At 43.7% G+C, this 14,965-nt stretch overlaps 1 protein-coding gene across 3 annotated transcripts in view; it reads right to left on the minus strand.

Moving 5' to 3' along the window:
- peak1 (pseudopodium-enriched atypical kinase 1) overlaps window positions 1-14,965 on the minus strand; it is a 95,814-nt gene that overhangs the window by 39,487 nt on the left and 41,362 nt on the right. For all 3 annotated transcript variants that reach the window (XM_035643456.2, XM_035643459.2, XM_035643457.2), the window contains one exon: window positions 6,005-6,076. The gene's annotated coding sequence lies outside the window, so the exon portion shown is untranslated. The remainder of the gene's footprint in view (window positions 1-6,004; window positions 6,077-14,965) is intronic.

Here is a 14,965-nt window from a genome sequence, read left to right on the forward strand (position 1 = left end):
TTTGACCGCGTTTTTTGTTTTACGCTTCTTTCCTGTCACGTGTTTACATGTTTTATAAATATGTCTCATGTATAAATGTGTTGGTCATGGGAAATGAGGAAATACATAAGGCATGCACAATACATAGAAACATACAAAAAAAACAGCCAAATCTTGCAAACAACTGCAGCACTACAGCAAGTCAGTATTCATGTACAATCCGGATGTAGGGCTATAAATAACAAGTGTGTCATCATCACATTTCCTTCTCCCTCACACAGTTTTCTCTTTTCTCTATCTCTCACCTACAGTACACACACACACACACACACACGCCCACGCACGCGTGCGTGCGTGCGCTCACTCTCACGCTCTCAGTTTCACTCCACACTCTGGTGTAAACCCCTGTTAGCCAGGGGCAGGTTGGTGATGACTATGGAGGGCTCAGGAAGGTTTTCTCCCCCCACACCAACTAACATCCTCCGTGCCTCCACTCCCTCTTCCCTCTATGGAACGGCTTTTTTGGCACCAGGGGACATGGAGGGGTAGCATCGCTCCGCTCCGAGGGCTGGATATTCCAGAGATTCCAGTGGGGGCGTATCGAGCAGCAACTGGTTGGGACCACAGAAAACTCTCATGGCTTCAGGACTATTAATATCACAATATACACATTTGACTGCCTGCAATAGTGTAAGAAGAAGAATCTTGTAGGCTTGATACTTGGACATTCAACTGCAGCACATCCCTGCATCAATTGGTCTTCCTGTACTGCGAGCCTGAGAAACAGCGCGTATAGGCAGAATGTATAGGAAGCTACAAAGACAGCAACAGCCCCAAGACAAAACTGAAGCTGCTGGAGAGACTCGTCCTACTTTTCTGGAAGAACAACCGCCTGCTTCTGCCACAGTGTTCAACTCTCAGACAAATTGGAACCGGAGGGGAATTTGATAACGGTTCACAATTACCACCGACAAAAAAGAAACAGTGTTTATGCGCGCAGAGCCCTCCTCTCCCCCTTCCTTTCCCATGGTGCCGTTGGACTGTGTTAGGGCGATGGTAATGGGGGACAGAAAGGCTTATTCCATTAACGATTTCACTACGGCTCTATCGGCTTCTCTGCCTGCTAACTGTGCTTTCTGGAGAACAGCTTTGCTAATCCAATCTGGCTCGAACTTGGAGAACATTCACAGCTGCCTTCTGGTGTTGTGTGAAATCGGGATTTATTCCAAAATGTGACAGACTTTGATGGAGAAAAAAACCAAAAAAACACACAATGGGACTGTGAAAGAGAAAATGAAATCATTTTACTACTTTCCTCAATGAGCAACTCGAAAGATAAGTGTCCAAGTTAAAAAATGTATCATCTCAGCAGAAACTGATTATATACAACAGTAGTAAAGCAATCAACAGCTGATTGGTTCTGAGCTGCATCATGAAAAAGGTGAAGGCGATAAAGGATGTTTTTACGAATCATGAGAGAAAATGTTGGGAGGGGTTTGTTTATGCTTTACAAAGCTGCGTTTCGACTAATGTTTCACTAGCTGTCGGTTCTGTGAGTGTGCGGGGGGGAAAAAGTCCGATTTTTCGGCTCAGCCCTGACAGGTTGCAAACATCACTCCCCAACACCTAAAGAGACGTGCTAGCAACACACGCTATGATTCTGGCCTCGTGGTTAGCGCGTCGGTCTCCCGTACCCACGGCTTGAGGTTCTTGCCCCCGACCAGTGCGGTCAGAAAATCAACAAGAAAACAATCTTTCTTCAAAATCGCTTACTGCCCCTTTAAAGTAAGAAAACAGAACTTCATGAGCTATTGCGGAGACTGACTGGCCGAAATAAAACGCTGGAGAACTCGACCAATGAAGCATCTTCTGCGCTGCATCCCCACCCCAAAGCTCGTTTGTAAAGTACTACCCCGTGAGCAGGGACTTTTTAGGGGGGGGGTTAAAGGTTTTCCCCAAACTCAATTCAGACCCTGGTACCTGGAAACGCACAGAGTTCCAGTAAAAGTTACCGGGGAGTTCCTGTGGTGGAAACACAGCTTATGAACAAGAAGAGACCCCCTATCCAGGTAGCTTGCTGCAAGCTAGCGAATAAAATGTAGTAGTATCAAATCAACAACAGCAAAAAACAAATCACCATCCCATCGTATTTGTTTCGCACCGACACATCGCTTCGATTTTTGTAAAAATTAGCAATCATTTCTCTTAATGGCTTTGATGATGGCGAGGTGGAGGCCAAGAAAACACCTGCTGGCATCGAGCGCTCGGAAGGCAATGCCACATCATCCGACGGCAGTGAACACAGCACCTCCGTGCTCCGAACTGCCAAGAGCATGAAGAAGCCAACAGCAGCGGACACCAGCGGAGGAAGCAGGAGCATGTTAATCACATCCTACTCCACTGTGTTGCTTTCAGCTGGAATGCACAGGGGACGAAGAGGAGCAGCTGCCCGTGGGTCAGAAGCTTTTTGTACCTGTATGCTTTGTCTGGCGGCTCACGCGAGGTAAAGCACCTCTGCCTTTACCCGAACAAGAATTTCATCCTCCCTGTTTCCTCTGACTGGCCCAAAAGCTTTTGATTAGGTCCATGTGTGTGTTTGAAATCCAGCCTGACGAGGCTTTTAAAAAATACAATTTCAAACACTTCCTGGTTGTGAGGGGTTTTGCTGCCAGCCAGTGTTTGTTACTAACTGTCCTCCCCCGCCATCATGGAGAGATCAAAAAAAAAGATCTGTTAGTTTCTGCATCAGAATCACAATGCACCGTACACTCGCAATCATCAGGAGGAGTTTACAAAATGGTCATATATTCAACCAGGCCCCGTGATATTTATGGCAGTTTGCAATTTTTGCGAAAATTGGCCCAGCGAAAATTGGCCCAGCTCAGTGAAGTACAAACTCCTTGGACTAAGGACATTCTTTCTCTTGTAGCACTTGGCCTCCCCAGGCTGTGCCTTGTTCCAAATAATGTCCCCCAATTTACAGTATATATTGAAACAAAAAAGAGAGGTTATTTTCCCAATACAATTCAGCCCTATAGTGTGTGGGTATATTCATGGCCTGGATAAATGTTCCAGGCGAAACCAAAGAGAGGCGGTTCTCTGGTGTTCCTCTGTCACACGTCAAGTGCATCACATAAATCTATTGTTATTATACGCTCAGGATCACATCTGTGTAAACAGAGCAGGACCCAAACCTGTTGGGAAACAACAGCACAGATGGCTGCTTTTTTGCCAAGCTGCCACTGAGGCATATGGAAACAGAGATCATTAGCAACATAATAAGTGAATAACAATGTCATCAACAAAACCCTCACAACAGTTACCATTAAAACAAAGCAATGTTCAAGAATTTATAGCTGCAATAATCAGCTTCTTCTTTTTACCGACAATTCATCAAATGCAGAAGTGTGATAGGACAGGAGTTGCTCATCGTAAATTATGATTTAACTTTGCAGTTCGCCTCAGCTCTGCAGAGCGTTGGAGTGATTTTCAGTTCATTGAAATAGCTCAGCTTTACTTTTCTGCTTCCCTGTCACTGCTCTCGTCAGCAATGTTGTGAGTGACAGGCAGCTGTTTTCAGTAAAAAAACAAAAAACTTTACCAACCCAGCACCGACCGACACTCAGACCAAGTCGGCATCTAGTTGGCAAACATAGTGAGGCATTTAGCAGCCCCCCCCCCCAAAAAGAACCAAAGGCAGATTGAATACAGGAATAAAAAATCTCACAGATAGTAGTTAATAATGGTTAATGCTTAGGGTGCATACCAATATCAATATAAAGCTCAAAAACAAAAAGGCACAATGTGTTCAGAAACAACAAACAACAACTGTTTGGGTTCGCAAAGTTTTCAACTGACCCCTCAAAATCAAACAAACAAATAATATTTTTTTAACTTTTTTTTTTACATTTGCATTACACTACTATGTAGGGTTAGGGTACAGTGGTTTGGACCTTTGACCTTCATGGCCCTATATTAAAGACGTGGCAGTAACCGGTGCAAGTGACCCTCTGGTCATTTCCTCAGCCTGAATTTCTCTTGAAGGGGTATTTCTGTGCAGAGCACACTTCTTCCCACAGTAGTAGTGGTTGTCCACAACTGCTTTACACTGCTGTGGACTGCTCTACACTGCAGGTTAAAAGCTTCTCCTCGAGTCCATTAAATCCTTGCAGCCATCTGAAGGCAACAGGACAAATATGTTGATAATCTGCACCCTCTCATTTTAGTGCCACGCAGTGACATTATGCATGGCTTTCCAACTCTATTAAATCAGGTGCAAATGACAACACCAGCTACAAAATAATCACACATGATATTACACACATCATACTGCTCTGTTATGACTCTTGACTCTCTCGTTTGAAAATGTCAAACTGGCTCAGTTGAAAATTGGGTGAAAATTGTGAAATTGTCCAAACTCCTTCTGTTTTACATTTTTTGTTGCGCTTGTCCCTTAGTTTGTAATGATCTTGACTCTTATTTTAACTAAACAATACAGAATTCTGACAATATATATATATATATATATGTATATATATATACATATATATATATATGTATATATATATATATATATATACATATATATATATATATATATATATATGTCAAAGATCAACCTAAAATCATTAAAGTGGAAATTTAGACAACTCTTTTGTCACCATGATGTTACAACTACTTGCAGTGTGATGGCGATAGAAAAACACCCACAATCCGTTCTTACACGGGAGCCCTATAAGCCGAGCTTTCACCATGTTATTCTCTTGGCCAGTGGGACGACTCGTTTTAAGGCACAAAGTAACTGCGTAAACAAATAAAAGAATAGAATTCTCCCAGCAACTATCCCCAGTGATGGAAATGACAGACGGTGGAACAGCTGAGTTGACAAAAACAACTCAACTTTGCAAGAGAGAAAAAAAGAATCCTGCTGACTGAGGAACAAAAGCTGGCTGAAGTAGGAGAGTGATAGAAAAAGAGATAAAACAAGAGTGAACCTCTGACGAGCATTCACTCCAGGACTTGAGAGGATTCAAAATACAATATTTCTTCTATATCAGATTGTAACACGACCAGCCTACTTAGTAATGCAACCGGATGTTTAACTGGAGGTTATTTGTTCAAATTGGGCTAATTCTTTTTTTTTGGGGGGGGGGGGGGGGGGGTTCCAGTTGTGCTGCTGGCATTGAGTAAGCCATGATGCTAACGCTGCAGCAACAAAGTAGGAGCTTTAGTGTACACACATCTTTTATCTCCTCCGTTATCTCTGATGTGCTGTTGACATCTTCCTCAAGAGCTCTGAGGCAAAGCACCGGCGTCCTCACCGGTGTCTTGCTACTGCAGTGTCTATGCGAAAGTGATCAAACAGTGATACCACCTGTAACCACTAAGGGGCATGGAAGTTGCCTGTTGACTCTGATTACGTTTAATTTTTGAAGTGCTGCAGGCACCATTCAGCATTGGCACAAGAGTCCAGTACCCACAGATGATATCATAATCTAACATTCACACAATGTGCCACTATACAAGCATCGCGTGTAGTGCATCTACATCAACTCATCCAGTTATTCAGTGTGCTCGCACGGCTGTTCACAAAGCATTTAGTACAAAAATTCTGCACCACCTGTTATAGTTTCATCATATACTACATCAAATTTAGATAGGGTAGGTTTTAAAAATCATACACTAATAGGAGTAGCTGTAATCCGTATCACAGTTGGTCCGGCAATAAGTCGGGAACAACAATCTCTGTGCGTACATCTTAGTTACCAGCCTCACTTGGCATCAACTTTTAGAGCCACAAAAAATGTATCTTCACCATTCAGAACCGTACGGCAAATAAAGCATCCAAGTAGAGGCATCTACTGCAGAGGATAAACTGAGGATTTGGTAAGTCACTAAATTCAAGTGCGCGTGCCGCATGTGCTAACTAAACAACCATGGAAAGCCTGTGACGGCGTGAGAGAAACACATACTGTATGGAGAAACATACCGACACACTTATACACAAAAACAGGAGTATACTCACTGTAATGAATCAAGCAGCAGCAGCAGCCATGGAGTCCAAGCTGGTGAAGCAGCAAGCGCCCACTGCTGGAACCTACAGAGGCAGAGAGAATGAAGAGGGAGGGTGACGGGAGACAAGGCGAGACAGAGACAGAGGGAGAGAAGGAGGAGACAGAGCATTTTGTTAGTTTGCCCGAGGAAGGCCTCTTCACATTGTGGCTCATTTTCATTGTCCATCATATCAGATTTTATGGTACATTTAGCATGCAGGCAAATTCATCGGAGAGAAAAAACATGAACCCTAAGAAAAAATGGACAAAACTTGATGTGATGCAGATGAACTCATTTGAGCTTCAAATTGCTTTGAGGTCTTGTTAAAAACCTACAGCAGGGTTAATCTAATATCTTGCTTTTATCGATCTGGTCTGGAATGATGAAACACACAGAGCATCATTACACAAATATAATATTAAGTGGCGCATTTAGCACCCGTAAAAAAGCTGTTGTTAAAATCAGAAGCCAAAACACAACTCAGACAAAGTTATGACCATGGATGTTTTTTTCTTTTTTTTATCTTGTAGCAAATCTGGGTGGTTTGAGCTTTAACTGTCAGACATGAGTATTTTACTGTTCATGTGCATATTTCACTGGTCATCGATGTTTCAGTGGATCAGGTTGTAAATTGTGGCAATTGTGGCAATTAAATGTTGCTCATTTGAAGAACATGCAAACATCGATCCTGTCCTGGTATCCTGCGTGTTGAAAAGAGAACCGTTCTTCTAATCCTGTTGCTGGATTTAATATCTAATGTGAAGAAAGAAGCAAATCCAACTCTACTTTTGCTGTGGGATCTGTTTCGAGGATGTATTTAGAGACAAAATAGGTGGCTCCATGATTGATGTTATGCATCGCAATAACGCAAAACTGTCTCCCCCACATTTTCAAGATTCAATCTCAAAAAAACGTTCTGCATCGAGTTATCCCTATAAATATAGCCATTAGTCATTTCAGGAGCCGTGAGTTCTTTTGTAAGCCTATGAAATCACTTTAGAATGGAAAAATGATCTGTCAAAGTAGAAATGTGGAGCAAAAACCCTAGGAAGTTCTGCAGTGATGTAACTGTTGTTGTACATTAATATCAATATTGCACTTTTGAATGTAATCCTCCCTTTACTACTCTGGAACTTTAAAATCAGGTCCACCCACATGATCAAAGAACACAATTCTTGAACCAGCAGTGAGACACAATCACAGAGAGACACTGTTCACCTCTTATGCAACGTTCATTTCTATGCAAAGCCTCATCACCCAACCCCCACACAGCAACACACCTGATCAACGGTTTGGCTGCTAAATTGTCAGTGTGCAGCCAGAGAGAGGAAAATAGATGTTTCTCACAACCTGGATCATATTTGTTCATTTAAATTTCTCTCATCAATTTTATCGTAGAGATCTAGGGGCTAGACTGACATGCCCCAAACAAAGGCGGGGTACAGCGAGAGTGGAGGTCGACACTTCCTACACTTGCTGGAAGCCATTCCAATCACAACAAAGTGGGCATTTTCATTTCATCAGCGCATTCACATAGTATATCTTCTATGGCCGGAGAGCTGGTCTTGCGTAAGTACAGTACCACACCTAACAGTTAACTTTCTGTGTCATGTAGAAAAGACAAGGGGCTCAGAGTCGTGCTCTGGACAATTAGGGCACATTTTCAGAACAGAAAAAGTTCGGGAGGAGCATTTCTAAAGGTGAAGAGGGTTAAGGACAGAATTATACAGACTCCCAGATTCTCTCAGAGCAACGCACCTGGGAGCTGCCCGATAAAAACATCGCCAGTTGACTTACTCAGGTCAGGTGGATCACTCACTAAGTGGCTCAATGGCCGCGTGAAAGCAGTTTTTTGAGGTTCATTTTTCCTACCAAAGTTTAACAGCAGGAGTATCGTACATTTATTTATCACCTAGTAAACAACAGCTGGTTCCAGTTGTCCGTCTGCTGCCTCTAAATTCCCTATCACAGGACTCACGACTCGAGCACACCCCTGGTTTTTCCTGCGACGCGAGGAGTGTGAGTGGCAGCTTCGGCACGATAATAACAGTTTGAATTTTTCGACTAGCTTGCACGTATTCATTGGATTTTACCCTATGAGGTCTCCACACAACATAATGACAAGTGTCAATTTCCAGCGGTATTTCAAAAAACACAACACCAAAAAGTACAAAACTACTATTTGTAGCTCTAGTTTTCACCATCACCCGCCACTAAGTTGAAGGTATTGCAATGCATGCCCACGTCTTAGAACATAAGACCTGTGTTTTTCTTAAATATGGTGTGTCGGATATAGCATAAGTCTGTGGTTTGCGTACGAAGACACACAGGAGGCTTTTACACAGCAACACGGCTCAGTTAAAAATCTCCAGCTTAGTGGTAAGAGTGGACGGAACACCGACACGGAAATTGGCGCCGTCAGACGAGACTTCCGCTAAAAACACGTGACTCTTCATGAAGAACGCACATACAGGCTCAATGCCAGGAATCAGAATAGTTCTTGTGCCTGGTCCTCTATATCATCTTTGTCGTTGTTTCCTGGTTCTACCTTGTTCTTGTCTCCATAACAACCATCTCCAATGTACTCCTGTGTGCTGCCAGAGATGAGTGGGGCCGCACAGTGACAACTATCACTGTGACTCCTCATTGAACTGACACATCACATCACAGACAGTGTGGGACAATCAGGAAACTGTAGAGCCTGGTTGTGGGAAACTCTATAAAAGTCATTTATTTTAGGCTGTAGAGCCTTAACTGCTGGAGCTGCCCTTCTGACAATAATGAAAAATTGTTGTTGATTTTTTTTATACTTATTGGTCAACACTGTTTGCAGCATTGGCACAGTTCTGAAATGGTTAAAAGTGAGAGGCACAAGTGTCGGACACAACGACTGAGAGTTTTCTGTCTAAAAGTACATCAAAACTGGCAGCGTGCTTGGTCAACCAACAGTCCATTCAGTGTTTCCCAGTAATTACCTAGACTGTGGCGGCCCAGTTTCATAATTATCAGGGGGGGGAATTACAATCCCCATAATACCAGAAAAGATATCTGACTTAAAATTTTGTGATGTTGCTTCATTGTAGAGCTTTGTTCAGCACTTTTGCCCTGCTGTAATTCTCTCTCACACGCACTCGCGCACGCAGACCCCAGCAGTATGAAATACACTCCCACTAAAAAAATGAATTGATGGCACGAGTTAAAATCTTATTATGGTACAGAACATTGTAAAACAAACGTAACATTAACACAATCCATGGTTGACAAACATTTACCAAACAATAATCATGGAACTATAGAGCAATACTACAATAAAATATGATTACTACAAACTACTGAAAAGAAAAAAAAGAAACATGTTCAAGTGGTTGGCAATGGCAGTCAAGTTTGGACAGAAAATCTAATTCATTAATTTAATCAGCTAAACTACGACAGTTGAGCTTCACAATTCAGCTTTTAAACATTATCTTTGTGGACTATATGGACAAAAAAAAGCCAGGTTAGAAGTCAATCGCTCAAAATAACATTCATAATTTGTTTAAATGGCTTAAAATGCAAACTAAACAAAAAAAAATTGTGACCTACAGTTTATTTGATTATCTTTTAACTTTGGTTTTGTTAAAAGGAAAATGTTTTCACGCGGTACGACTTTTTCAATTTGTCTCCAGAGTTGGTTGACAGGCCTTCTAGATCTTTTGTTCCCAGTTGACTCACTTGTTAATGGACTGCCTGCAGTACACCCACGTTGGTGAAATAGGACTGAGTAAAATTATGGAACTATGCCAATCAACATCTTAGCTTAAAAGTCTGGCTGGAAAACATTTCAATACAGGAAAAGACAGACATGCCCTGAGGTAAAAGCGCCTGCAGGTTACATGAGGCCATCCCCTCACACATTCAGGTACTGGCCTTTCTCTATCACCTCTAGTGTTTTTGACGTCACCCATGACATGTATGAAGGATTTTACAAGACAGTTCCTGTTTCTTCTTCAGGTAAGTAAAGTTGAGTGGCCTGTGAAAATAAGCATTCAGAGGGAGAAAACAAAACAACTTCAAGAAGCTCTTCCTCTGGCTTAAGCTTGGTACATCTGTGAATCACTTTCACAGATCATGAAGTTTGACATCATGACCCCGAATTCATCGGCCAGTCAACTGAATGATTTGAGGTCGAGTTGCAATTTACGCAAATTTACTGCTCAGTGAAATGTGTGAACGGCCTCGTATTGAGGGCAGATCTGACTCACGACTACAACCCTTCAGGGACAATACACCGATTGGAATGAAAACAAGAACTTAATTACCACTTGGTAATTAATTAGCACGGCGTTAAATGGGAAACACTGCCCATCAGACATACTGTCTCTGCTCTTGAATAAAAGCATTAGCTACCACCTATGTGTGTGTGTGTGTGTGTGTGTGTGTGTGTGTGTGTGTGCGTGCACGCATCTTCCTGATTAGAACTGATTAGAAAGAAATGGGATTTTGAAGTGGAGGTGGAGGGAGGATTATCCAAAACACACACAGCTAAAGAAGTTGGAGCTACACGCCAGATCGAGTAGAATTAACTTGACTGTGCTCCAAGCACCGCTGAGCACGTCCTGTTTCTTCTTCAAATATGAGCAAATGAGAACAGGGTTAGCAACTTCACTCATAGCCCTTCTGAATCGGAGAGTGCATTTCTCTCTCGCTCTCTTTTCAGCCTCTATTATTACAGTGGGACGGAATCCTGTTCAAGATCCCTTTACCACGGTTGAGATTAACTATGCACGCGGACTTGTGCTGAAAATACAGAGAGTGGAGTCAGGGTGCAGGGTCACAAGCATTTCTGAGCGATGACACACTGTCATTGTGTTGTCTCGAAAACAGTGAAGTAAGAAGGCTGCAGTTACTCCGGTGTATAAAGAGCTCTCATTAACGTGTAAGCTGGTCTGTCCAAAGACACACATCCTGTTTGATTAGAGGGTGTCCTGTCAGAGCCAAAAGTCCCTTCTCTGAAAATGCTCAAAAGCTCGGGATAGGAGTTGATAATAACCACGACACGTGGACGGGCTGGCGAGTCCCTCTCTTCTGCTTCTCACCGACTTCACTGCATCTCATCTATCCCTGTTCGCAACCTTCTCTTTGCAGATCTCTTAAGTCCTGTGAGATCATCTTGTCCATCTGTGACTCTGAGCCCGTCAGTATGCTAGCAAGCCTCTGCCACGCTGTGCGGACAGCAACAGTTGTTGGACCCTTAAAGCATAGGAAGGCGAGGGAGTTAGAGAGTTAAAAAAAACAAGGTAGCTAACTACTTACTAAGCACTGAGGTGTAGCCGATCGGTGGCCAGGCAGGCGAACGGGGGAGAGAACCACATGGCAAACGTAGTCGAGATGCAGCTGGTGCATGAATGAGAGACAGAGAGGGAGGGAGGGAGGGAGAGCTCAAGCACTATGCAAGGAGGGAGGGAGGGAACGAGTATGACTGGCTTATAATGGGTGAGCCAAAACATAACAGAACACAGACAGAGGGAAGCAGAGTGATGAGGAAAATAGCCAGGACAAGGATAGGATGGTGAGAATCGAACCGACTTGGCTTCTCACACTTTAAGAGAGGGAGAAAGAAACTAAGGAAATTAAAAAGAGCAACAGGATGACTGACAGATCACAGACAGCTCCCTCTCTTTAGCAATGTTAATTCAAGTGCAGCCGCCATGTGTGAAAAGCTCTTACAACAGCCACAGCGTCAGTCCTCGCGTTGCACTGAGCAACGGGAGGAAATGAGAGAATGAGGCTGAGCTGAATCCTCCCGGTGGGACCGAACTCCCAGAGAGACCTATCAGTTTCCTGATGCCTCTTAACCTCGCGTCTTGCAGGAAGAGTCGGAGGACAGCAGCTGTCAACCTCCTCCACAGATATGGATCCGAGCACAGCCAAACTCAAGTACAAATTTAAGTCGATGTTTCAGTGGCCTAATGCCTCGTTGAGTGGCCGGGTGTAGACAGAGAAAGTGATGTCCCCTACCCGAATAAGTCATATTAAACATAACATGCTCTCATTGAGCCTGCAATACCGCCTGTTACTGCCTTGATAGCCGCTGCCGCTGGCCTCAAACACCGGCCGGGCCAACCTTGGGTGTCCGTTCGCTGATAATGAGGGCTTCACCCCTGGACAGCCTCTCAGCTGCTCCCCGTAGTCGCTTGGATTCTCCGACCGGACCGTTGCCTCTTCAGCTAGCTCCGAGCTCATTCAGCCAACGAGTGGAGGCTCATGCTAGATGCTACAGCGGCTAACCCGATCGCCTCCGCCCTTCTCACTCCGCATGGTTCTCCCCTCCTCTCCAGTTGATGCTCATCTCCTCCAGTCATCCCGTGGATAATCTTGGCATTCACAACAGCCATCCACCTCTGCTCATGGGTAACCACTAACACGCACCGAGCCCTCCGACCTCCTGCATTGCATCTTGCTCAAATATTCAACTTCGCGGCTGCTGGAACTCTGCAACTTCACTTCTGGCTAACACACAGAGGTTGAGCTACAACTATGTACTAAAGCAAGAGTTACTAACCATATTGGGTTAGGATTAAACAACTACTGTTAAAGATGTTTTTACGAGGTGTGATGAAGAAGAGACTGCCCGTGTCGTGTGACAAGAAAAATCCAAACCGAATTTTAAATTTGGCCAACATCCCCTTCAAACTAGTCACCTTATGCATTGTCACACCACAGCCAGCACTCCTGCCACGCTTGGAACACTCACTGCGAGTCCCAGGGCGAGTATAGGGGAGTGTGGATTGTGTTACTGCGAACAAGAACATGTGTTTCCAATGTGCGGTGAGCGGCCGTGTTGACATGATGGAGCACCCAATAGGCATTTCTCACAGCAGACATTTTGACGTGTGTAAAATGAATGATGGCTTAATTCCCTCTAGCTACTTCAGTTTCAGGGTCCTGATCTTTTGCAGAGCTGGCTCAGGATCACACGGTCACATGTTTGACTGGGACACTTGAACTCAACAGAGCCATTGTTACTGTTATGAGAAACACCTGTGTTTCTTCCAATTATGACATCTCAAAATGTCCACTGTGAAGAAGGGGAAAAAAGCCTGCGCTCACGGTGGTACAGTTCAGATTCCTCAGAACGGTGCAGTATGACACAGTCTGACCCAGAAGGAGAAATTCACAGGGCACAACCCCTGCTCTTGGCTGGCTCCTGATCTAACCCGTCTTCCCTCCGCAGGCTCTCTCGGCTGAGAAGACTGCCGCTCTGTTTTCTCCAGCGATGATCCTCAAGATGAGTTTAACACAGAAATTTCTCAAGTTCAAGGTCAATGCTGAAATTGCAAATGTGCACCTGCGACACGTGTGACACTGATCCTGATGTTGATCCCAGGACATAACATGAAACAATGACTCACAAGAGTTACTGCCTGCACCTGCTGCATGCACATTACCGTGCCACACTCTGTTTGGGCTCGGCCTTGATCACACTTGGTATTAGAAACTTCATTTCCAGGTCAAGAAAAGTGATTATCAACTCAATTTCTCTCATGTAAATGGAACAAATATGGCATGAGAACTCATTGCAAAGTATATATTCAGTCGGCAAGCTAGTAATTACACCATGTGTATCTTCGAAAGGATGCAGTGACTTCAATATAGTATAGTATAGTATATACACTTGTGTGCAGCTCATGAGGTTGCCTAAGCTTAACATCAGTCTCCACATCTAATCGGTCTAGGTTCCAGTGCTGCCTTCATAGTTACTCACTCTAGCTGGACTTAAAATTAGGTGGGTGCCATGGGTGACTATTTTACAATCCAAAACAGATCTGAGGCTTTCTGACTCCTCAGCACGTATGTGTAATTTCTAAGGATGAGGACAGAGACAGTTGACTGCAAACATTTCCATTGTTTAGTCTCAGCAGCACAGCGGTACTAAATTATCTTCAAGGGGCCATTTGCTATTGACCACCAAGGAACTACGCATGCAGATGTCAGGGCAGTCAGCTGATGATTTGGCGAGGTATATGTGACCCCATCATCTGTGCTAACATCTGGACCATATGTGTTGCATACTGAAGGGCCAGGTTCCAGATTCAGACTAAAAACAGGGCACTGGGGGTGGAATTAGTCCAAGGACCCACAAGGGCATTGGCTATAAAGAGAGGCAAGAGCTGGTATAGTTCATTAAATTGCAAGAGTGGGCTCAGAGATTAACTGTGGGCTTTTATGAGGGGTTACAAAGTGCATGAGATTTAAGTTATCAATGAAATATGTCCTTTATGCCATGTGTCTCACCATGCCATGAATAAGCTCTGAACATAGGACATTAACTGAAAACCGTTATTGAAATAAGGGAGGAAACCAAGGGAAAGATCACCATACCATTTCTTAGATGCTTTGTTGCTGGGGGAAGGGAAGGGAGGAGATGGTTGTGGAGAACTGGGGGCAATGAAGAGGAAGTCTGGGATGAGAAGCCAGTAGGTTCAAAGTGAAGTAAGAGGAATGGCATGAAGTCAAGAGCCTTTGTAGGCTTTCATGGTCAAGGATGCTCCTCTGTCTCGGGGATCAGATTAAGCAAAGCCCCATGAAAATGTTGCTGCTCTTATCACATGACCGCGGGACACAGTGTATCCTATATTCATGGGTTCTATGGAGTTTCAGATGGATGACATAAAGATGCTATTGTGAACCATGCAAGGGGAAACGGATGCAACGTTTCGTTCATAAAGGACTTGAAATGCTCTAAAGGTTCATGACAAGAACAGTTTGTAGGTGTTACTGAACATCACGTTTCTAGTGGCAAGATGCTTCAAAACCCAAATTATTTCTATCCACAGTTTCATTTGGGCAGGTTTGCCTGCAAGTTCTGGATCACCAGTGACTTTTAAATCCCATGAGTGAACTGTTATAAACTGTCTGTGACCACACTTAATCTCAGATGACTTCCAAGAAA

Source organism: Scophthalmus maximus, chromosome 7, assembly GCF_022379125.1.
Source record: "Scophthalmus maximus strain ysfricsl-2021 chromosome 7, ASM2237912v1, whole genome shotgun sequence".
Lineage (NCBI taxonomy): Eukaryota > Metazoa > Chordata > Actinopteri > Pleuronectiformes > Scophthalmidae > Scophthalmus > Scophthalmus maximus.